We start from the raw sequence: 23,952 nt of genomic DNA, 5'->3' as shown, positions 1-23,952 counted from the left end.
TCTGGACTGTCTCCAAAGCCAGTATATTCTTCCTCAAATATGGAGACCAGAACTGGACACAGTACTCCAGGTGCGGTCTCACCAGTACCTTATACAGTTTGGCTGCAGCTCTCCTTTCTCCCACTAGTTTGCTGCTTGAAGGTAATTTTTAGAAAAAGCACCTTGTTTACAAGTCTTTTGGAAACTCTGGGCATCCCCCCAGTACTTCAAGCAATGGTGATTTACTTTTGTAGAAATTTTTGTAGAATAACCTGTCTCTTCAATGTGCACATTTCAGAACCAAAGTTTCCCTCCCATAATCTACAGAAAAAATAAAGCCATCTTGCACAGGAACAGGCCCTTTGCCTTATATTTGCCAAACATGATCCTCTTACAACTTGAGTAATTATGCCAGAACCTTTTGATCAAGATAAACTTGCTGATTTATTTTACAACCAACTACTCTCATGTGGTTCATTAATTATCCAAAAGCAAAATATAAAAATAAATCTGGGGGGGGAAAAAAAATGCTAAACATACTTCAGTTTCACCCATACCTGTGATAGCAACTGTTTGCTGCTTCCCATCCACACCTGCTGCCTGACCTCAAGAGCAGCCATTCTCAATCTTTTTTTAAGCTAAGGCCCACTTAGGACTGTGCTCAAAGTTTATAGGGAAGCAGTCAAGTTCAGTTGGCTTCTTCCATATTTCTTTCTGACCAAAAAAAATGAAAATAAAATAATGCTGAGGGGGCCTAATGGCCCTTGTTGAGAATGGCTGCTGTATCAAACATGAGATAATTTGCACACCTTATTCTCTACCACTTAAGAGAATGCAGATTCATTCTAATCAGAACTTCCATCCATTGACAGAAGCTGAATAACACCTTCCACACACCGCAGAGGTTGTAGTGGAAACCTAAACCCCACTGAGTCAGTTTAAAAAAAAACAAAAATGCTGGAGGAGCTCAGCAGGCCTCCGTCTAAAGCTGAGCCCAGTTAACAAAAAGATGATTGTTGACCCCTTTCTACTTCCTAATCTACAACGAGAAGCCTCATGGGTCCAATTATTAAGTTCCTCCCTGGGGTGAAGTCATTTCGAGTTCATTTTGAACTAATACTGTATATCCCTTCCCCCAAAATAGACTGCAAATGCTGGCAATCTAAAATATAAACAAAATGCTCGCCAGACAGTATTTGTGAAAAGAGAAATAATTCTCTGGAATGATGGGCACCTGTTTTGCTAAGTTAACATTTTTAGATAAGATTGGCTGAGAATGGAACAGTACAGGCAAGGGTATCCAAAATGGAGGCCATCCCGCGAAGCCATGGGCATGTGCACACAGTCTGTTTGTGCAAGTGTGTGTGCACAGACAAGCCACACGGCTTAGAGGGAACTCGGGGTGGGGGGGGAAAAGTGTGGCTGACTTATCCGCCATCATCCTTTGTGTGCTGCCATCACACTTCCCCTTCCCTCCGATGGAAGGAGGGACCCAGTACTCCAATCCATTGTGTGTGTGCCAGCCGGCACGTGTATAATGTGAGAAGAAACATGGGTGCACAGCCTACTGACCCCGGAACGCCACATTTGACAGGGAAGTGTCCTCTCCCTTGTCCTGTCTGCCCCTTAATTTGTCCTCTATTTGAAATGGAGGACAAATTAACATCTGGTTTGAGGAGGGGCTGGATGGGGGACAGGGCCCTCCAAATGCTGGCCTAAAACTAGATGCCGGGTCACCCTTTGGCCCACAATGTGGTGCTGACCTACATCAACCAACTCAACGATCGAAACCTTCCCTGCCTCGCACACGTCGCCCTCCTTCTGGCGTCCACACGCCTGTGCAAGGCGGGAAGGGGGGCAGTTAGCCCGACGCTGATGCAGCGGCTGGGGTTCAAATGCGGAGCTGACCGAAAGGTGCTCTCCCCACGGTCTGCGTGGATTTCCTCTGGGGGGGCATCCACCCGTCCTTCGAAGGGCATCGTTGGGGCTCTGCTACTGTCCTGTCTGTCTCAATTTCAGAAGTGAGAGGAAAACACTCTTTTAAATGCCCCACCCCGGGCAATGCATCCTAGGCACTGTGTGAATCAGGTTTTATTTTACAACCCCCCCCCCCCCCCCCCGCCTTGCTCGCTCCCCACCCCATGAGCCCAGGACCAGGACATGGCTGCAGCAGTGATTTCAATGCAAGGCAAGGTTCAACTCTCGCTGCCCCTCCATTGGACAGCAACGCTGGAGAAAGCAGCGCAGAAGGAGCCGTCGCCGCACATGGGCCAATCTGAAATCATCCCCTGGCCACGGTCACTCCTCATTAACACACGCGACGTTTCCTTAAATGGTTCGGGGCTTTCCGATCACCCCGCACTGGTGTTGGGGCTGTCACTCCGGAAACCTGATGCACCTTATTTCTGTGCATGGCGGGACGAGCCGCCGGTCACTTTTGCAACATCTCGGGCTGCGCGGGAGCGAAACGGCGCCGCTTTTTAGCAACACCCAGCACTTCAGGCGCATGTGTTGCTGAGAGCCCTTTTTAAACACACACACACAATGCAAGTCACGCGAACACTAGGTTAGCAGGAGCTGGCAGCATGACCTACATTTCAACGAGCGTCTCTGGCTGACAGGCGTTCTGCATTGCAACGTGATTCCCCTCCCGCCTCGGACCTGTCCCCCGCCTTCATCTTTGCCGGCGGATTTCTCCCAAGTGGGTTTTGTGTGTGGATTGCACAAGGTTTCCATGCATTTGAAAACACTGCATTGGATGGAGAGGTGGGGGTGAGGGAATAGGCTTGGTCGAAAGACACGGTTTATGTAACACCCTGGAGCCTCCAACAACCTGTCACGGGGACGCAGAGCGAATCCTACCCCCCACCACCCACCACCCACCTTCCCTGGCGTTGCAAGCTATCAAAACTGCTCCCAGGCCAGATTAATTCAACGAAAAAAGAAAGTTACATGCGTGGACTCCAATCTGTAGCAATGCAAATAGAAGTCAAATGAAATGTATGCAAAATTGGCTCTTCCAAGAGCAGGACACCCCGTAGTTTCCGTGCCAATTCGAGCATTGCCTGCCAAGTGATTTCCGCAATGCTCCAGTTGGACCATCGACACAGAGACGAGGCTGATCTGAACTCTGGTTTAGAATTTCAAAAGATTTAAGACTGATCAGAAATGCTGCAGAAAAATCACCGGGCATCGAAGCAGAATGGGGGTTTTTTAAACCCCCCCCCCCATAAAAATCCACTGGATACAGTTTCATCAGCACATTGGTTTATGACCCCAGCATCTGCAGTCTCTTGTTTAACTGAATATTGAGAGCGCAGTACAGAAAAGCATTTGGCCCACAATATCTGTGACGACCACAATTCCAAGTTCAACTCATCCCATCTGTATCCACATGATCCATTCATGTGCCACTCGGATGCCTCGAGTGCATTTTCCAGTGGCTGGAGTGGCTTCAAAGGCCAGTTGAAGAGCAACACAGATAGCTCCAAGGTTTTAGGGCTGGAAGGAATGACAGAGATAAGGAGAGGCATGATCTGGAAACAAGAACCTGGAATTTAAGGTTAAACTAGAAGCCATGATAGGCAAGCAAGCAGAGAGGTGCATGGAACGGTGTGAGCAGGAACTCTCTAGTATTTTATTTGTCACTCCCTCCCAATGCTATATTTTATTTTCATTTATTTACAACACAGTTATTGAAACCCTTGCTGCCCAATAACACCCACCAACCCCGTATGTTTTTGGAGGGTCGGAGGAAACCAGAGCCCGCAGGGAAATCCCACGCAGGTGACAGGGAAAACGTACAAACGCCTCACGGACAGCACCAGTTTTGAGCCCAGGTTGCTGGCGGTGTTCTAGTGTTGCACTAACCGCCACGCTAACCGTATTCTGTTGTCACGCATTCCTAACTTCTGGCGGCCTCGAACCTGTATGTCTAAATTAAATGAAATTAAAAATTACATACATACATGACATCACATAAACCCTGAGATTCTTTTTCCTGCGGGCAAGGCAGAATTTCCACTTTTAGGTTGTGCAAGAAAATGCTGTACTCAATGTACACATGTAAACAAACTGACTGTGCAATACAGAGAGAATTTAAAAAATCAATAAAAATCAGAGTCCTTAAATGAGTCCCTGATTGAGTTTGTCGTTGGGGAGTCTGATGGTGGAGGGGGAGCAGCTGTTCCTGAAGCTGGTGGTGCGAGTCTTGTGGCGCTTCGACTTTTTCCCTGATGGCAGCAGTGAGAACAGAGTGTGTGCTGGGTGGTGTGGATCCTCGATGATTGCTGCTGCCCTCCGACGGCAGCGTTCCCTGTAGATGTTCTCAATGGCGGGGAGCGTTTTGCCTGTGATGTCCTGGGTTGTGTCCACTATCTTTTGCAGGCTTTCTGGTCAGGGGTATTGGTGTCTCCACATCAGACTGCGATGCAACCGTTCAGCACGCTTTCCACCACACCTCTGTAGAAATTTGCCAGGTTTTCTGGTGTCATACCAAACTCCTGAGGAAGTAGAGGCACTGACGTGCTTTCTTCACGATGCCTCGTTGGTGTGTTGGGTCCAGGAAAGATCCTCCGAGATAGTGACTCCCAAGAACTTAAATTTGCTCACCCTCTCCATCTCTGATCCCCCAATGCTGTTTCTCTCCTCTGACCTCACATGTCTCCTGATACATCTGCCTGCAGACAGCTCAAGTACGATTACCAAGCCTTCATCATTTTCTGTCATCCTGTACCATCCACTCTGTCATTCAGTCGATCATGGTCTGCACTTGCTCATAAATATTCCTTTTGTTTCCTCCCCCCTCAGCAAAAACATTACTTTTCCTCATCCTGATGTCATCAATCTGAAACATGAATTCTGTTTCTCTCTCCGTGTTGCTCAATCAACTGAGGGTTCGTTATTATTATTTCAGATCCCAGCGAATGCCATGGTTTTTTTTACATTTTATGATAATTGCCACTTTTGTGTCTCCCTTTACCTCTCCTTATGTTTCATCCTGACTTGTTGGTCATGCACCCTGCCTCATTGGATTAATGTGGAGCACAATGGTGCAGCCCCAGTGGCCAGGGCTCAGTCCTGACCTTCAGTGCTGTCTGTATGGGGTTTGGATGAACTCTCTTTGTGCTGGATGTCCCACATCCCAAGGACATTATGTACTGTACGTTGCCCCGAGTGTGCAGATGAGGGTTAGAATCGCGAGGGAATTGATAGGAACATGGGCAGCATGCTTAGTGTAGCGGTTAGTGGAGCACTATTACAGTGCCAGCGGAATCCCGCTGTCTGTAAGGAGTTTGTACGTTCTTCCTGAGTCGGCGTGTGGGTTTCCTCCGGGCGCTCCGGTTTCCTCCCATCGTATAAAAACGTATGGGGGTTGGAGGTTAATTGGGGTATTTGGGCACACAGGCTCATGGGCCAGAGGGACCTGTTACTGTGCTGTATGTTTAAAAAATTTTTAAAGATTTAAACATTTAAAATAAGATTGAGGATGAAAGACCGTGGACATTTGGTAGTTGGCATGAACTAGATAGGCCAAAGAGCCTGTTCCTATGCTTATAACGAGAACTCAAAAATAGCTTTGAACTTTTTGTTTGTATCAGATAGTCCTCAGGTGAATCCGAGGTAAGGGGGGAAAACCAGGGTTTATATTGGGGGAGGTGGGGGGGTGGAGCCAGCCGTCTGAACAACACACAGTTCACTGCACAGACAATGGCTCTTCTTGTATATTCAAGTCTTTAGGAATAGCCAGGCAATTAAGGTTCAAGGCTGCCTTCCTTGAGAATAACCTGCCAACACTCCATTTCAAATGTCTTACGCAAGTTATAACCTCTTAGAAGTATTATTGGCTAACTGCCATCTCTGAAATCCACAATCATGTATACAGCCAGCACCTTCAGGAAGGGAAGCGTGAAAGTGGGAAAAGAGTGAAAAAAAATGCCATCATTTTTAATTTTAAAACTTAGACATACAGCACAATAACAGGCCATTTCAGCCCACGGGTCCATGCCACTGTAGCCGGGCGCTACTTGAAAGAAGATACATACACATAGTGTAGTCAGGTTAAGCTCTGAGTTTTATTAGGGCTCAGGCCCGACTTTTATACTTGCTCTGTTTCCGCCGTGGCCACCCCTTGGCTGATGTCACAACATGCATAACAAAAGCAGGTTTCCCGCACGCGGGTACTTTCCTGCATAACGATGCCCTTCTTCCCCACGCGCTGTCCCTGTCTGTTGGGTGCGCAGCAAGGCCAGGGCCATTTTGGGGTCACTGGCCTTTAAGCTGCCCTTGCAGTTCACCCGCCGGTTCGCTTGTTGGGGCCAGTGCCGTTGCGCGAGCTGCTGGCCTTTGGTTGTGCTCACTGCACAGAGCGCTGGCTCGATCGCCGCGGCAGCGGGCCATCACATCACCCAATTACACCCAATTTGCAGCAGCAATCATCAAAGACCCTCACCATCCAGCACACGCTCTGTTCTCGCTGCTGCCATCAGGAAAGAGGTGTAGGGGCCACAAGGCTCACACCACCAGGTTCAGGAACAGCTGCTCCCCCTCCACCATCAGACTCCTCAACAACAAACTCAATCAGGGACTCATTTAAGGACTCTTACTTTTGTACTTTATTGATTTTCTTTGTTTTCTCTGTATTGCACAGTTTGTTTGCATTCGTTATCTGTTTACAATTCTTTTTATTGTTTACATGCTTATGCTGTGTCCAGTTTATTTTTTGCACTACCAATTAGTGGTGATTCTGCTGCGCCCGCAGGAAAAAGGAATCTCAGGTGTACTCTGACAATAAATCAGAAATCCGATCTGAAGTTTACCTACACCCCCAGTATGTTCGAATGGTGGGAGGAAATTGGAGCCCTCGGGGAAAACCCACACAGACAAGGGGAGAACATACAAACTCCTTACAGACAGCGTGGGATTCGAACCCAGGTCCCAATCACTGGCGCTGTAAAGGCGTTACGCCAACTGCTACACCTATGTGCCACCATTATTTAGATAACACTTTGTTAAAATAACAAACAGGGGCAGTATTTATTTGGACATATAAATTATAATGATCTAACTCTGGTTATTAGATGTATAAACAATGAAAGAAGATCTTTGGAACCAGAGTCCATAAAAGTGTAATTGTTAATCTTGTGGGAAAACAAATCCTGGAGTGGTTTGAAAGTGCTTGAAACACAACAACTTGACACAGTTCTGTAGAATTTATTTTGAATTTACATGTTCCACCATATGTATTTATTTGTTCTGTATTCTGTTCTGATTGGAAGATAAGATGCTGTTCAATGGCAAGTGACTTAATAGGGGCTTTTTTAAAAAACAAACATAGACTTTATTCACGATAAAATATGTTCAAAAAATAAACCGTTCAAAGTCTTTTCACACCCATTATGTCAATCATATCTAGACATTCCCATCAAAGTACATTATTACATTTGCGCTCTTCTAAATACACTGTTACCACTTCTGTGGCACCTTGTCATTTCTCCCACCTCTGCTCTTTGATGGACTTCCCCTCAGTGTCAGCCCCTCAGTGCCTGGTAATGGGAGGACTCTAGGCCAGTGGTTCTTTCTTTCCACTCACATCCCACTTTAAGTATTTCCTATTCCATGGGTGCTCTGTGGTAAGGGATTGCTTAAGGTGGTATGTGGGTGGAAAGATAAAGTTTGAAAACCACTGTTTTAATCATACCTAATTGACTCATTATGTGCACGGTTTCAGAACTCCAAAGGAAATGGGCCAATGACAATTTTTTCTCAAGTAAAAGATTTCAGTATCAATTGGGTCAAGAGCAGTGATTCTCAACCTTCCCTTCCCACTCACATCCCACCTTAAGCAATTCCCTTACTAATCACAGAGCACCGATGGCATAAGGATTACTTAAAGTGGGATGTGAGTGGAAAGAAAAAGGTTGAGAACCACTGATCTAGATAGTGCCCACGTGTAGGCTGCGCCAAGCTTCAGTGCGTCCCTCTGCATGTACTCCTGCAGCCTGGAATGTACCGGTCAGCAGCATTCCCGGACAGACGTCTCAGTGTGCTGGAAGACCAACAGATCAAAGTGCACCTTTCATCAAGCTGATGGTCTTCCAGCAGTTCTGGATGGCTGACTCGGTATGCAAATCTGGGAACAGCCCATAAATCAGAGTGTCCTCCATCACGCTGGTGCTGGGGATGAACCTTGATAAGGACCCTTTCATAAAATTATAAGGGGCACAGATAGGGTGGACAGCCTGGGGCATCAATAGTGACTACCGGAGGACAACTCTAAGGTGATTGGAGGAGAATTTAGGGGAGATGTCAGAGGTAAGGTTTTAAACAGAGTGGTGGGTGCCTGGAATGCATTGCCAGGGGAACAAAACAGGGTGTGAGGGAGGGAAGGAATTGATTGTTGAGGAGTAGGTTTCCATAGGGCCTGTCCTGTGCTGTAATGTTCTATGTAAGATTGTCCATCTTCTGAGTTCCTTTGTTATCAAGAGTTCACACACCTGCTGACTGACACATTCATTAGGCTGCTTTGATTTTGTTCGACTACTTGCTACGAGTTTTAAGGGAACACTTGCCTGGTCACTTTCCTTTTTTAAAATTTAAATTTAGACATACAGTACGGTTACAGGTCCTTTTGGCCCATGAGCTGCTGCTGGTTAATTGCACCCATTTGACCTACAACGCCCAGTATGTTTTGAAGGGCGAGACGAAACTGGAGCACATGAAGGACACCCATGCAGACACGGGGAGAGTGTACAAACTTTTTACAGACAACGCCGGATTTGAACCCTGGACGCCGGTGCTGTAACCGCGTTGCGCTAACCACTACGCTAACTGTGTCACCTTGCTTCTCTTTGTCACTGATCCAGTGATGTGTTCTATGAGGGAACGAGGAACCGTTACCGCACCCTCGGAATGCTGCATACTTGCCAAAGTTACTCACTTTCCCGGTAGGCAGTGCAGAACAACAGAAAGGACAAAACCTGTCCCTACGTCTCCCCCCTTGCCTCCATCCAGGGCCACAAATAGTCCTTCCAGGTGAGGCAGAGCTTCACCTGCACATAGTCCAACCTGATCTATTGCATTTGGTGAACTCAGTGTGGTCTCCAGGGCTGGATTAAGCTAGTGCGGGGCCCGAGGCAGATGTTATAAAGGGACCCTAAATTTAAAAAAACACATAAATATTAAAACATTTAGTAGTTTAAAAGAGTGAACGAAAGGGACAAGTAGGACACCAAATGCCAGGGGAAGTGAAATTCAGAGGAGAGATGAACTCAAAGCGATAATTCATTGAAAATGCAGCCTCGTGCATTTTAAGAATGGATACAAACGTACACAGATGAAGCAGGTTTCAAGGGGAGTCTGTGGCCGGCAAACGGGAGAGGCTGCAGGGTGAAGGACAAAGAGTTTTCAGCTAAATATCTGGTGGTGGGCAACAGAAACCCTGGCAAAGGGACTTGTCAGATGCTCTACAAGTGGCTGGAGACCTGTCTGGGCATCAGTACCAGCCCCCATCCCTGCAGTATCATGCAGACCCCCTGCTTCAGGGACGAGAGCATAGGTCAGTCCACGAAAATGTTGGGCATGAATAAAAAGGGAGGCAGTTGCCTGAAAGACGACGTCTACTTGGAGCATTGCATCAAGAACCCCAAGGACAGTGTCGATGCGGATTCTCCCAGTGAGTGAACGTAATGGCCGTGGTGTTGCATCAACAGCAAGGAATAGCTTTAGCTTGGTGTTTTAGATTGAAATATCGCGACCTGTTCTTAAAATTAGCTGCTGCATTTTATACACATATTAACAAAGAAACCTTTTTCACTGGACTTGAATTGGAGACCTTATGCCAATAAAGAGGATATAAATGGGTAGCCCTGATACAAAATTATGAGCTGCAGCGAGATCCAAGTTGGCCATTGGTTTGGAGGTGAAGAAATGAGAAGTGTAATTGCTCAGGGATCTGTCGGGAAAATCGACAGAGGTGGGATTGTATGGTTAATATCACCATGGATTTCTCGCCGATTTGTGATTCAGTGGGCAACATTAAAAATCAAAATAATGTACTTTCAAACAATGAAACCAAACAATTTCTCTTTTTCATTCTTGCTAAACACTTAAAGCCATTTGATTATAATCCGAGTGAACGTTTCAATGGTTGCACATTTATTGATAACCAGTTTTAAGTTAAACATTTGGAACATTAGAATGGACTTGTTAATTCTTCTGCATCTGCGCCTTTCCCTTAAAAGTTCATTATCCGTTCTGTGATTCGGGGTGTTATAATCATCTAAAAACAGCTGTGATACACATGTATATAAATGAACAAACAAACTGCAGTTCTATTAATAGAGGAGTACTATAGTAACAGAGCAAGCATTTAGCGCGGGGCCCTTGGAAATACGGGGCCCATAGTATGTGCTGCTTTTGCTGCTCTGTTAATCCAGCCCTGGTGACCTGCTCTACATCAGTGAGACCCAACATAGATTGACTGCTTCACTGAGCACTTACTGTGGGTCCACACTGGAGCTTCTGGTTGCTAACCATTTTAATTCCCCTTCCCATTCACACAGACATGCCTGTCTTGGGGCTTGTCCATTGTCAGGGTGAGGCCAAACATAAATCTGAGGAAGAATACATCATATTCCTCCTGGACATCCTTAAATTCAATGGCATGAACACGGATTTTTCCAATTTTAGCTACTCTTCCCACACCGATCTGGTTCCACACCTTCCATCTTTACCCCTGTTCTTACTTTTCCCTCTAATCTTCTCTCTCTCCCAGCAGTCTCTCCACTGCCCACCTTCTGCTCAATACCCTATCACTTCTTTGCACCTCCCCAGCTTCCTAACCTCTCTTTTCTCCGTTCATATACTTGATATCACCCCGACCTACTTCAGTCCACTCCCAAAATCTTGACTGACCTTCCTTCCCCCCCATGGACACTGTCTGACCCACACCTTGACTGACTTTCCTTCCCCCCCCCGCGGACAATGCTGACCCAGACCGTGACTGACCTTCCTGCCCCCATGACACTGCCTGACTCAGACCATGACTGACCTTCCTGCCCCCGTGGGCACTGCCTGACCCAGACCGTGACTGACCTTCCTTTCCTCCGTGGACACTGGTCACGATTTCAGCGTCTGGAGTTTTCATTTTTCACAGTGCATCCACAAAATTCTCCCTCTCCAAAGCCTCCAGACTCATAATTTCTCTGTAAATATAGGACAATTTTTCACTGTATCTCAGTGTAGATGGTGCTAAACAGTTCAATTCAATATATTAGGTTTGTGTTAGCTTGTTTTCCAGCCAGAAGGCATTGATATCACCCTCACCCATTTTCATTATCTCCTCTCTCTTTTCCTATCCCTCTGTCTCCCTTCCTTTATCTCTCCACCCCCTTTCCTTACTTCTATTAGAGCACATCCTTCTTAGCCCTTCAAGATTCAATTTATCATCAGTAATAGGACATCAGTAATAAAACAATGTCCTATTACATGAAATTTCTTTACCTGGTGCAAGGCAGACAGATTCGCCACCGGCAGGAATTGCCAAAGCACCTCTTCCAGTCAACGAGAGAGTGAAGCAAAGGAGAATCTCCCCCAGAGCCACCGAGTGTCCGTAGATTCGCCCCTAGCATTTCCGCAGTCCCTGCAGCCACACAGAGTCCAATCCAAACCATTGGCAACCTGAGCTCCAGATCCGAACCTCCGACACGGTCAGTGACCCTTAAGCGCCCTCAGCACCTCCTTACATTCCCAGTTTCGATACCTAATACCCCTCTGACCAGTTCGACGCAGTCTCCAGCAGCCCACAGCTTCCGCGGGTTCCTCGCTTCGAGTCTCCAGCAGCCCTGCTGTATGTACTGGTCCCTCAGCCATCGAGCCCCCTCACTGGTTTGCCGCTGTGGTCACGGTCCCCGAGGATTGTATCCTCCACTTTTCCTTCTCAGACGATGGCGGGGGGGGGGGGGGGGGAAGGACGTGATCTTCCCGTCCTCTGGTGCCCGGCTCCAGTCCTCTGTTTCCCCCGGACTCTGCAGCCCCTCCTGGCTGCTGCTGATTAACAGGCGCCGCCATCTTGGACGCAGACCCCGCGGTCGCGGGATTTCAACAAAAACCCTCGTCGGCTCCCCCAACGGGCCGTTCAAACCCCGTGTGGAGCCAATGGCAGTCGACTGGGTGGCTGGACTCAGTGGGAGTGCTGCGTCGCTGTCCTCTCACTCCCCATGTGTCCACACGAGCGTCAGCGCTGCTGCTACAGCGGCTCTGGCAGCTCCGTCATCTATACATCGGCTCCGGCAGCCCTTCACACTTTCTCTATCACTTTCTCTTCTTTATCTTCTACCCTCCCACCTATTATCTTCCCATGACCTCTTCCCTGTTAGATTTCAGATGTATTGCCAGCGTATATACATGAGATCACATGCAACCCTGAAGTTCCTTTTTCCTGCAGGCGCGGCAGAATTACCACTTATTGGCAGTGCAAAAAATAAACTGGTCACAGGGTAAACATGTAAACAAATAAAGAACTGTAAACAGATAACAAATGTAAACAAACTGACTGTGCAATACAGAGAGAAAAAAAATCAAAAAGTGCCCAAGTCAGTGTCCTTAAATGAGTCTCTGATTGAGTTTGTTGTTCAGGAGTCTGATGGTGGAGGGGGAGCAGCTGTTCCTGAACCTGGGGGGTGCGAGTCTTGTGGCCCCTAGACCTCTTTCTTGGTGGCTGCAGCGAGAGCAGAGCATGTGCTGGGTGGTGTGGATCCTGGATGATTGCTACCTCTCTTCAACTGCATTGTTCCCCAGAGATGTACTCAATAGTGGGGAGGGTCTAGTCTGTGCTTTTTTCCCCCCCCTTACTTTCCTCCCTCACCCAACAACCACCCCACCTTTTTATTCAGGCACCTGCCTGATAGTCAGCGCTCCTGTCGAAAGACTCAGGCCTGAACCGTTGACTGTACTTTTACTTCCTATGGATGCTGCATGACCTGCACTAGACCCCAGCATCTGCAGATTTGCCTGCTGAGCTCAAGCTTACTGCACTCTCACACAGTAGCTCTGGTCTCTTGCAGGTTGCTTGCCCCTAATTTCTGTTCCATCCAGCCCATATCACTCCTAATCCTTTCCATCACATGTTAATCAGAAATCCTTGACGGCTGCTCAGGTGCATAGTTTGATTGTCATTTGGTTGACACACAACCTATCATCCCAAATCCTTTCCATGGTCTACAAAATGTTCTTCTCATTCCATTGACTTCTCAGGCAACAATCAACCACAAAAGGGAGTATCTGAATGGTTCCACCATGCACCAAGGCAGGGGTGGCCAAACTGCAGTTTGCGACTCACATGCAATTCTGACATGCAATGTGTGGCTTCTGAATGTTGGCTGGAAGAGAGACCAGTGCTCCCAAAGCACCCACAGGACCCTCTGAATCCCTGCAGCCAGACCAAGGGGGGTCCCAGGACGGTCACAGCCTGGGCTGTGAGACAAGGAGAGGGAGAAGGGAGTGGGCAGTGGAGGATTGGCCCTTGCAGAGGAGCGGAGTGAGCAGCGCAAGCCCAAGTCAGTTCTCCTGGCTCGGGCTGGGCCGCCAATCTGGGGTGTGCAGTAGGAAGGTCAGGTAAAGCTGGGGTCCTCAGCAGGGATCAGGTCGGGAAGCCGGGATTGGGTCAGGAGAGCTCCGATGAGGCATGGCCTGTCCCCGAGGTAGGGAGTCTGTTCAGGCATTCTGGCTGGTGGTGGGGTGGGGGGAGGAATGCAAGGTGGCGGAGTTGGGAGGAGAGGCTGCAGGGATTCCCCAGTGAGGATCAAATGCAGGTACGGCTAGGACAGAGCTGGAGCTAGCAGCAGCACTGAAGGTCCTGTCAGTGGCCACAGGCAAGCCTTGGCCACGCTGGATGGAGCATCAGCACCATGCAGTGCCAAGGTTAGACTGCTCCATTCCCTAGCCACTGCTCTCCCCATCCCACTGGGAAGAGGGGAGCAGAGGGTAGGATGGGGAGGAGCAGAGCTGTGAGGCCCCTGGCCTCACCCTGCTGCAGGAGGCAGCCTCGCATTGGGTCATTTCCTGCATCTTGCACTCAGCGTGGGTGCTGCCATCTGCAGAGACCAGTGGCAGCAGCGTTCCCGAAGAGAACACATCCGAAACAGGAGCAGGAGTCGTTCATCTGGCCCGTCAAACCTGCTCCTACATTCAGTGAGATCACAGCTGTATCTTAAAATTATTTAATGCTTCCTTGGGCAGAGATTTCCACAGAAAATCAGTCAAGGGTTTTGAAAATATATGGTATGTATATGTGTACTTTATGAGTATTGAAGCTGATACAAATCAGCAGTTTAAAAACTACACATCTGAATAAATATTATTAAGCAGATGTATTTTTTAAAATAAATATAAAACATTTTTGTAACAAAATATGCATGTGAGAGTGAAAATGTGTATGTAATTATTTTTTCAAGTCTTGTGGCTCTCAAATATCCGAAGTTTACCATATATGGCTCTTAAGTTCAGCAAGTTTGGCCACCCCCTGCACTAAGGCAGTTCAGTCATTGGTCGTCAACAACTTTGGAGATTCCATTGACAAGGAACATTGCCTAACCAAGGACAACTGATGAGAGGTTACAATGTGAGGTCAGAACAAGGGTTGAGCCATGTTCAGTAACTCACCTCCTCACTTCCCACAGCTATTCTGTGATCTGCACAAATAATTACAGGTGACAGCAAAGGATTTAGTTGTCTGGATAAGTGCAGCTCCAACAACAGGCGAAGCTTGCCAGTGACCAGCACCATTCATCCGGCTCAAAAAAAGTAAATAATCCCTGATCATCTTTAAAAAAATGAATTACAAAGAGTCCAGGTATTAATAAACATCGATTTATCCAGAAATTCTGCTGGAATAGCATCCCCAAAGTCCTATGTGTGCAGATTATTGGAGTTAGACTGCACTTTGCTTCATCAAATATCAGAAAGGCCAGCACAGTGGTTTAGTGCAACGCTGTGACAGCACCCAGCAACTTGGGTTCGAATCCCACACTCTCTGTAAGGAGATTGTACGTTTCCCCCAGGTCTGCGTGGATCTCCTCTGGGAGCTCTGGTTTCCTCCTGGCCTTCCATGCGTTCCGGGGGTCAATTAGGTGTCATTGGGTGGCACAGGTTCAAGGGCTGAAAGGACCTGTATGTCTACATTTAAAAAATACTCATCAGGATGAGTATCTTTTATCTTCCTTCCCTGTTGCAAGCTTCATTCCTGATGGATAAATTCCTGCTGGTCTTGCTCCTCCATGAGAATGTTGTGATGGTGTGATCAGGAGCAGGCAGTCATAGTGAGCTTGGATTAAATTAGCGTTATACTTTGGTAGATACTAGGCCGATCTTAACATGCCCTCATTCTTCCATATGAATCCCAATTCTTGCCTCAGAACATGCAAAGTCCAAGAATTAAATATGATCTTTTGTGAATGAACATATTAAACATTATTATGTCCATCTCACACACACACGCACACGCACACACAAACACACACACACACGCGCACACACACACACACAAACACACACATGCGCACACACACACACACACGCCCACACACACACACACGCACACACACACACAAACACACACATGCACACACACACACACACAAACACGCCCACACACTAACACACACACACGCGCACACACACGCGCACGCACACACACACACGCACACGCACACACAAACACATGCACACACACACACGCACACACAAACACACACACACACAAACACACACACACACGCACTCGCACACACACACACACACACACCCACACACACACACCCACACACACACACACACACACCCACACACACACACACCCACGCACACAAGATATAACAGAATTTATTTGTTACTGTTGTGAACATCAGTTCCATCAGTTAATGGAGAAGATTCACTACATTAATTTACCTTTACTATACGTATATGTCCTTTAATAGGTAACGTGAGCAACAGTGATTTAAGAGAAGTTTTTTAATAATGTGATTGCTATGATCATTTTTTTAATTGGAATGCTTTATTTTAAAATTTTAAAACCACAATAACATCAATTATAATAAAATTCATAAACAGAGAAATATATGTGGATAATAACAACCCCCCCCCACCAAACCTCCCTCTCCCTCCCCACTAATACTTACCCTCCTTCCCTTGTATCTACCCACTAAAGAAAGAAAAAGAAGATCATCAACTATTTGGTGGTGAAACCAAGATGCTACACCGGAACCAAGAATTTTCAAATATGGGCTCCATACTTCTACAAAAAAGTGATATTTGTCTCTCAAATTATACATTATCTCTTCAAGAGGGATACAAGATTTCATTTCAGTGTGCCATCTTTGCATTCCTAGAGCTAAATCAGATTTCCAGGTAATAGCCAAACGTTTCTTAGATACAGCCAATGCTAAACGTAAAAATTCAATCTCAAATCAGTTTTCTATTTCATTCTTGATTTATTAATATTTGGCTTAGATATTTTACTTTGTAATAATTTATACATCTCAGAAATGAATTTATTTATATCTCCTTCAGTAAGTAATAACTCTAAAGCAGATTGTCTGAGTAATTTTAAACCATAACCTAACTTTTCAGTTAAAAAAGCTTTTACTTGATAATAACAAAAAAAAGTATTATTAAGGGATCTCATATTTTTCCCTCATTCAATTAAAAGATATAAATTTCTCTGCTTCAAAGCAATCTTCAACATTTTTAATCCCCAGTTGATTCCATATCTTCAAAAACTGATTATTAACAGTAAAAACAAAAAGTTTATTTTGATATAAAGGCATTTTCGATGAAATCTTACCTTTTCCACCTATCTCATAATCAATTTTATTCCATAATTCAATTAAATGCTTCAATATCGGGGGATCTCTACCCATTGCTATGATAACATTGATGGAATAATTGGTAGACCAAAAGCTTGGAATAGCGCTGATTTGCTGGATGAGATTTCAAATGACTTACAGAGGGTTTGTTACATGACCAGTAACAAGGTAGTTCAGACCCATATTCATGGGCACTTAGGTAATCACAGTACAGGTCTAGTACCTCATATTCGAAGATCTGAAAACCGAAAAGATCCAAAAACTGAATTTGTTTATTAGCGCTAACATGACGTCACAAGTGGAAAAAAATTCAACACCTGACTTGTTCATGTGGGGCTCTGACACTTTGTTGATGCCAGTTTTATTAAAATGACAGTAAAAAACCCCACAAAATCTTTGCTTCTGGCCGGGAAGATGCCAAACGGAGCTGGGTCCAAGTCTTCAGCATCGCTGACGGCGACTCCATTCTCAACATCGGGCGTGGTGCCATCCGCATCGAAGAAGTTGCCGTGGGCTCTTGGGCAGGAGCGGAGACCATCGTTGGGGACTGGCGGCGGAGGCGGGGAGGTGATTTTCTTTTGTAAGCAGAGATCTTTTTTTTTCGGTAAGTACTAAACATTATTTCAGGTGAATTTTCCACTTGTAGCATCATGTTGGCGCTCAAAAAGCCGGCCGTTGTTTGTTGTTGCTTGGTTAACTGCCGATGTTACTGGACTGCTTAGTCCCATTTTTCCAAAATCCAAAAAAACCAAAAAACATTTCAGAAAAGGGGTACTCAACTTGTATTTTAAAATAGATTTTAAAATCTTGTACTTGTTGGATTTGAGCAGGGTAGGAATGGTGGGAAGCGAAATCATGAACTAGAAGCAATGGCTCAATGCCAAGAGTCCTCTCTTATCATTCTAAATTGATGCTCAAAATGTTTGCAGGGACTTTAAAGGGATGCTTTTCAGTCAAATCTTTCAAGCCACTACAAGAGTAGATTTTTTTCTGTGCACTAACAACAACTGAATATTTATCAATCCTTTTATATTAATTATCTTTTTTATGCTGTGTGATGATTTGATTTATGCTAATTGTTTCTTGCCAGCTGGAGCAGGCAAGAAGTTCTGTACTTATGTACAGTGCCCTCCATAATATTTGGGACAAAGATACTATTTTCTCCTGTGCTCCACAGATTTAAATTTATTTGTGTACATTTTGGTTTGACGATGTAGAAATGACAGCACTTTTTATACATAGTTCCCCCATTTCAGGGCACCATGATGTTTGGGACATTTGGCTTCACATGTGTTTGTGAGACTCAGGTCTGTCTAATTGCTTCATTGGTGCAGATAGAAGGGATCTGGGCTTGCTTCAAGGCTTTTGACCACATTTGGAGTCTGTAGTTACCATTTTTCAACATGAGGACCAGAGTTGTCCCAATGAAAGTTAAAGAAGCCATTATGAGGCTGATAAACAAGAATAAAACAGTAAGAGACATCACCCAAACCTCAGGATTACCAAAATCAACAGTTTGGAACATCATTAAGAGTGTACTGGTGAGCTCAGTAATCGCTAAGGGACTGGTATTCCAAGGACGATCTCCACAGCTGATGACAGAATTCTCTTAAAAATGAAGAAAAATCCCCAAACACCTGTCCGACAGATCAGACAAACTCTTCAGGAGGCAGGTGTGGATGTGGCAATGACAACTGTCTGCAGAAGACTGCATATTGAGAGATGCAAACCATGAGTTAGCCAAAGGAACAGAATGGCCAGATTACAGTTTGCCAAGAACTATTAAAAAGAGCCTGCAGAATTGTTTAAAAAGATCTTGTGGACAGATGAGACCAAGATTAGCCTGTGTGTGTCAGTGATGGCAAGAGCAAAGTGTAGGGCATAAAGGAACTGCCCAAGATCCAATGCATACCACTATTACCATGGTTTGCATCTTGGAAGTCTACCTGCAGTAAAAGTCCTAAAAACCAAATTGCTCAAGGATTGGGTCAGTCCAGATTTTTGGATTTTCCGGATTCTTGGGGAGTAATTTTAACATTCAAATTTAAGGTGAACAAACAGGTAAATTTTGATAGTTTATTAACAAAACATTTTTTAAATATAAAATGCAAAGCAAAAAAAAAAAATTCTGACATTTCCATGGCTTTCACATGGTCGCTTGTTGCCGCTGTGCATCTGTGGTGTTTACTCACGCACTCAGGCGCCCGCACAAAAGCCGAGAGTTTTTGAGAAGTCCTGATTCTCGGGTGGCCCAGATTTCTAGCACCCAGATTTTCGGACTTTTACGGAACTAATTTTTTTCCTTTAATAAAATTGAGAAATTCTTTACCTGAGGTTCATTCACTCTTACGACCTTTCTCAAATATTAAAGGAGTAGGTCAAAATGAAGATGATTCATGATATTTCCATTTTCAGACTTTAATGGTGAACAGCATAGAACATGAAGCACAGAATCTGAAAACTTGGAAGATAGAACTTACAATATAGAACTTATATGAGTGCAGCACATGAACAGAACATCTGTGTGGGCCATGATACTAATTTAAACTGACCCCACCTGTTGGCATGGCTTGATATCCTTCCATTCCCTGTCTGTCCACATGCCTGTCTAAATGCTTCTTAAACCTTGCTATTGTACCTGCTTCCACCATCTCTCCTGAGAGCACACTCTGTGTAAAACTTGCCTCCTGAATCTCATTTAAATTTCACCACCACCCCTCCCTTAAAGCTACGCTCTCTAGCATTTCACATTTCCTCCCTGGGACTTCTTGTTATCTTATATACATAGGATGAATTTAAATTGCTCAGCTTGCCAACACTTTGATGAATGGAGCAGTCATAATTCAGCACCCTTTCCTGAAAAGAGATATTTGTTTGTTTTGTCAGATGAAGTAGTCTCATGGGGATTAACTGCATCAAGGTTCCTAGTTTGGAAAATTCCCAATCATATGGGCCTGACTGTCACTAGCTGATATCATTGTCAATATGTGGATAAACTAAAGTCTGAACACGAGAATGTTTCTATATCTATACCATTAAGACGTAATAAATTAATTTGATTACTACTGAAACATCACATCTTTTGGTCTAACTATACCTCTTGTAGCAATGCTCCATGATTTTCCCCGTTAGAAAGCATACCAGCATTTTCCCTAGAAGCTATAACAAAGATTTTACAATCAGAAACATTGTAACGATCAACAATGTAGCTGTAGTGGCCCGCTAACCGGGACGCAATCCGGTACACAAAATGGCCGACGAATGCGGTGACTGCGCAGACCCCGTGGGGGGGTCAACAATCTTCATCCCAGGTGACCACCAGCGTGGCGGTAAACAACGAGCACCAGCAGGAATGCCGTCCTGTTGGAGATCGGCGCTGTCGTGACGTCATCCCCGACGTCAGCAGGGAAGAGAACAGTGCAATAAATCAGTCTTCTCCTTCGACTCCTCATGTGTGTGTGTGTGTGTGGCGTCCTTTCCACACTTTGTGGTAGCATCACGCTACAAAGCAAACATTTTACTATCAGAAAAATGTAACAGCTACACTAACTCCAAAGCAAGCAATTCCTGATGGGAGTTTCAAAGGACAATTTTCCAAATGGACAATAATGTTCTTCTTGGTATGAAGCAGCAAAGTTTCCTCTCTGCGTATAGTTTAGGGAAAGTTATGTCAGTAGGAAAATTCTGCAGGGAAAATCACTCATGATGCAAGATGATGTGAAAATAAATTTCATGAATATTGTTCATAATTGATCGCTTCAAATGTAACCTTTGACTATCTTCAATTGTGATAAACCTCCAGTCAAACTAGTGTTGTCCAGGCCATGTCATTATTGCCTCACCTCAACCAGCTTCAAGAGTGAAATCCATATTTGTACTGGTAATTCTGTTAAACAGAAATGAACACAGTATAAAGGTTTTACACATTACACTGAAAAATAAATGGTGACAACTCTGATTTCCCGATTAAGTTAATGGAATAAAAGTGTTTCACTATCAAAATAATGTAGAAAAGATTTTTCATTCACTGTAATTGAGATTCCTTATTTTGACCTTTTTATGAAATTATTAACTGCAATTACATTACAAATGCAGATCCGGAGAACCAGCCTCAAACTGTTTTAAAAATTTGTGTTATTGATCTGGAACCAGCTACTGATTCAATGAGGGCAGGCAATATCTCCTAACAATAGGTATAGGGCTGTTCAGTGTAGCTAATTTGGGCCTGATTCCAGATTTACCTGACTATTTATCAGCAATTATTCTCTAACTATTGCATAAGAGTCACCTTACATATTTAATTATGACTTAAATATTAATACAAAACATTGCATATTTTCCCTGTCACAATTCAATTTTAAATCTATGAATGGGCTCAACAGATTTTCTGCAAGCTTTTCAAACACCATTTCTGTAATCACATCAGATCATTTTCACTTCATTTTTTTTTAAATAAGAGCAATCTTGGCAGCCCAGGATAAACACTTGATCACATATTCCTGCCAGCACTCACACAGCTCAAAAGCAGCTCGGTAACATCATGTCGGCCAGGCTCATCTGTTGACAAGACTCCCATGTTACAATAACCACCACAGCAGCAGCTACAGAGTGTATCCGTGAAGTATTTCCAATGTTGCAGCATGTTCTGTGGCCCTTCAGGGACTCAATCGACAGAATCTATTACTTTGCCACAAGATGAGGTCTTAAGGTAGAGGAGCAAGAGGTAGGTTTCAGCGAGAGCTGGGAAAGAGAGACAGAGAGGTAAACGGAGGGGATTCCAGAGGCATGGCTGCCATTGGTGGACAAATAAATTTGGTTTCAGTAAAGAGGACAGAATCGCAAGTCTAGGTATAGGGAAGGAAGAGATTATAAACAAGGTGAGGAAGAAGACCGGGGAAGGATTTTGAAAAGAGCAGAAAGTTTACATGAATGCCATTGCTGAACCAGGGGCAATATCGTCAACAAGCTGAGGAGTGATATATGAAAGGACATGGTTTCAGCCAGTACTGAAGCAGGAGGGTGAGCAGCCAAAGGCCATGGTCCAATTTGGTACCAAAGGCCTGGGACCCAGCACCCCACTATGTAACTGGGTCCTGGATTTCCTCACCTCCAGACCACAATCAGTGAGGATTGGTGAGAACTTCTCCTCCACAATCTCCATCAGTACTGGAGCACCACAGGGCTGTGTTCTTAGTCCCCTGCTCTACTCACTTTACACCTATGACTGTGTAGCTCGGTACAACAATAACACCATCTACAAATTGGCTGACGATATCACGGTAGTGGGTTGTACAAAGGAAGGGGAAGAGTCAGCATATGGGAGGGAGATTGAAAACTTGGCTGAATGGTCCACCAACAACAACCTCGCACTCAACGTCACCCAAACTAAGGAGCTGATAGTTGACTTCAGGAAGGGAAAGCCAGAGGTTTACAATTCAGTGATCATTGGGGGATCAGAGGTGGAGAGGGTGAGCATTAAGTTCTTAGGAGTCACCATCTCGGAGGATCTTTCCTGGACCCAACACACCAATGGCATCGTGAAGAAAACACGTCAGCGCCTCAGCTTCCTCAGGAGTTTGCGGATGTTTGGTACGACACCAGAAACCCTGGCAAATTTCTAGAGGTATGGTGGAAAGTGTGCTGACCAGCTGCATCACAGTCTGGTATGGGGACACCAATCCCCCTGAGCTTAAAGTCCTGCAAAAGGTAGTTGACACAGTCCAGGACATCACAGAAAAATCTCTCCCCACCATTGAGAACATCTACAGGGAACACTGCCATCAGAGAGCAGCAGCAATCATCAAGGATTCACACCACCCAGCACACGCTCTGTTCTTGCTGCTACTATCCGGAAAGAGGTTATAGGTGCCACAAGACTCGCACCACCAGGTTCAGAAACAGCTGCTGCTCATCCACCATAAGACTCCTCAACGACAAACTCAATCAGGGACTCGTTTAAGGACTCTTACTTTTGCACTTTATTGATCTTTATCTCTCTCTGTGTTGCAGTCAGTATCTGTTTACAGATCGTTATTTGTTTACATGTATATGCTGTGTATTTTGCACTACCAATTAGTGGTAATTCAGCCTGGCCTGCAGGAAAAGAATCTCAGGGTTGTATGTGATGTCATGTATGTACTCTGACAATACATCTGAAATCTAACACAGGTAGGAATAGGAATGAGGTCCTGAAGTGGGAACATAGGGAGTTAGGAAGGAAACTGAAAAGGACCAAGGGTTGTTATCTCAGGATTGTTTCCTGACCCATGCACCAGAGAGGGTAGGAACAGGAAGTAGCAGCAGATGAATGGGTGGCTGAAGAGTTGGTGCAGGGGGGCATAAGATTTGTGGATCAATGGGATCTCTTCTGGGGCTGTATTGAGAACTTCCGTGATTTCAACTTCTCAATAAGCTGTTTTTCAACATCTTGATCCATTTCATCTATTCCGTTGCAGACAGTACTATTACTCAATGGCATTGCTCGGACACCTTTCTCATCCTTTTGTGGAACTGTTTTGAGAAACAATGATATTGCGGGTTTAATCAGTTCCTCCCCAATCATATGATTCTTCCCATGCTTTTCTATTAGCAGAGAAATTTCATTGCTAGCTTCAAGGGTACGATATAGGGCCATAGTTTTTGAGCTCTCTGAAACACATTAATCAATATTTTATTATGTCTTAGAATTGAAAAATGTAATAAAAGTGAATCAAAGGAAGAATACTGACCCTTAAAAATACAAGAAAAAAAACACTAGCGCGGTTTCTGACATTTTTTCTCACAGAGTGCATTAAAACTGTGCTCGCCTCGTGCTTTACTTTCTGGGGTCCCTATTTTTTTCCCCGATTTTGGCACCTGGGGTGGGACCCCCCCGCTGGTCTTTGTGATTTTTTAAAATAAACGACCTGGATGAAGAAGTAGAGGGATGGGTGGGTCAGTAAGTTTGTGGATGATAAAAATGTTGGACGTGTTGTGGATGGTGTTGAAGGCTGTCGTAGGCTACAACAGGATATAGACAGGATGCAGAGTTGGGCGGAAAAGTGGCAGATAGAGTTCAGTCTGGATAAGTGTGAGGTGATGCATTTTGGAAGGTCAAACTTGAAGGCAGAGT

The sequence above is a fragment of the Narcine bancroftii genome, chromosome 12, assembly GCF_036971445.1.
Source record: "Narcine bancroftii isolate sNarBan1 chromosome 12, sNarBan1.hap1, whole genome shotgun sequence".
NCBI classification, from domain to species: Eukaryota; Metazoa; Chordata; class Chondrichthyes; order Torpediniformes; family Narcinidae; genus Narcine; species Narcine bancroftii.
This window is presented reverse-complemented; position numbering follows the sequence as displayed.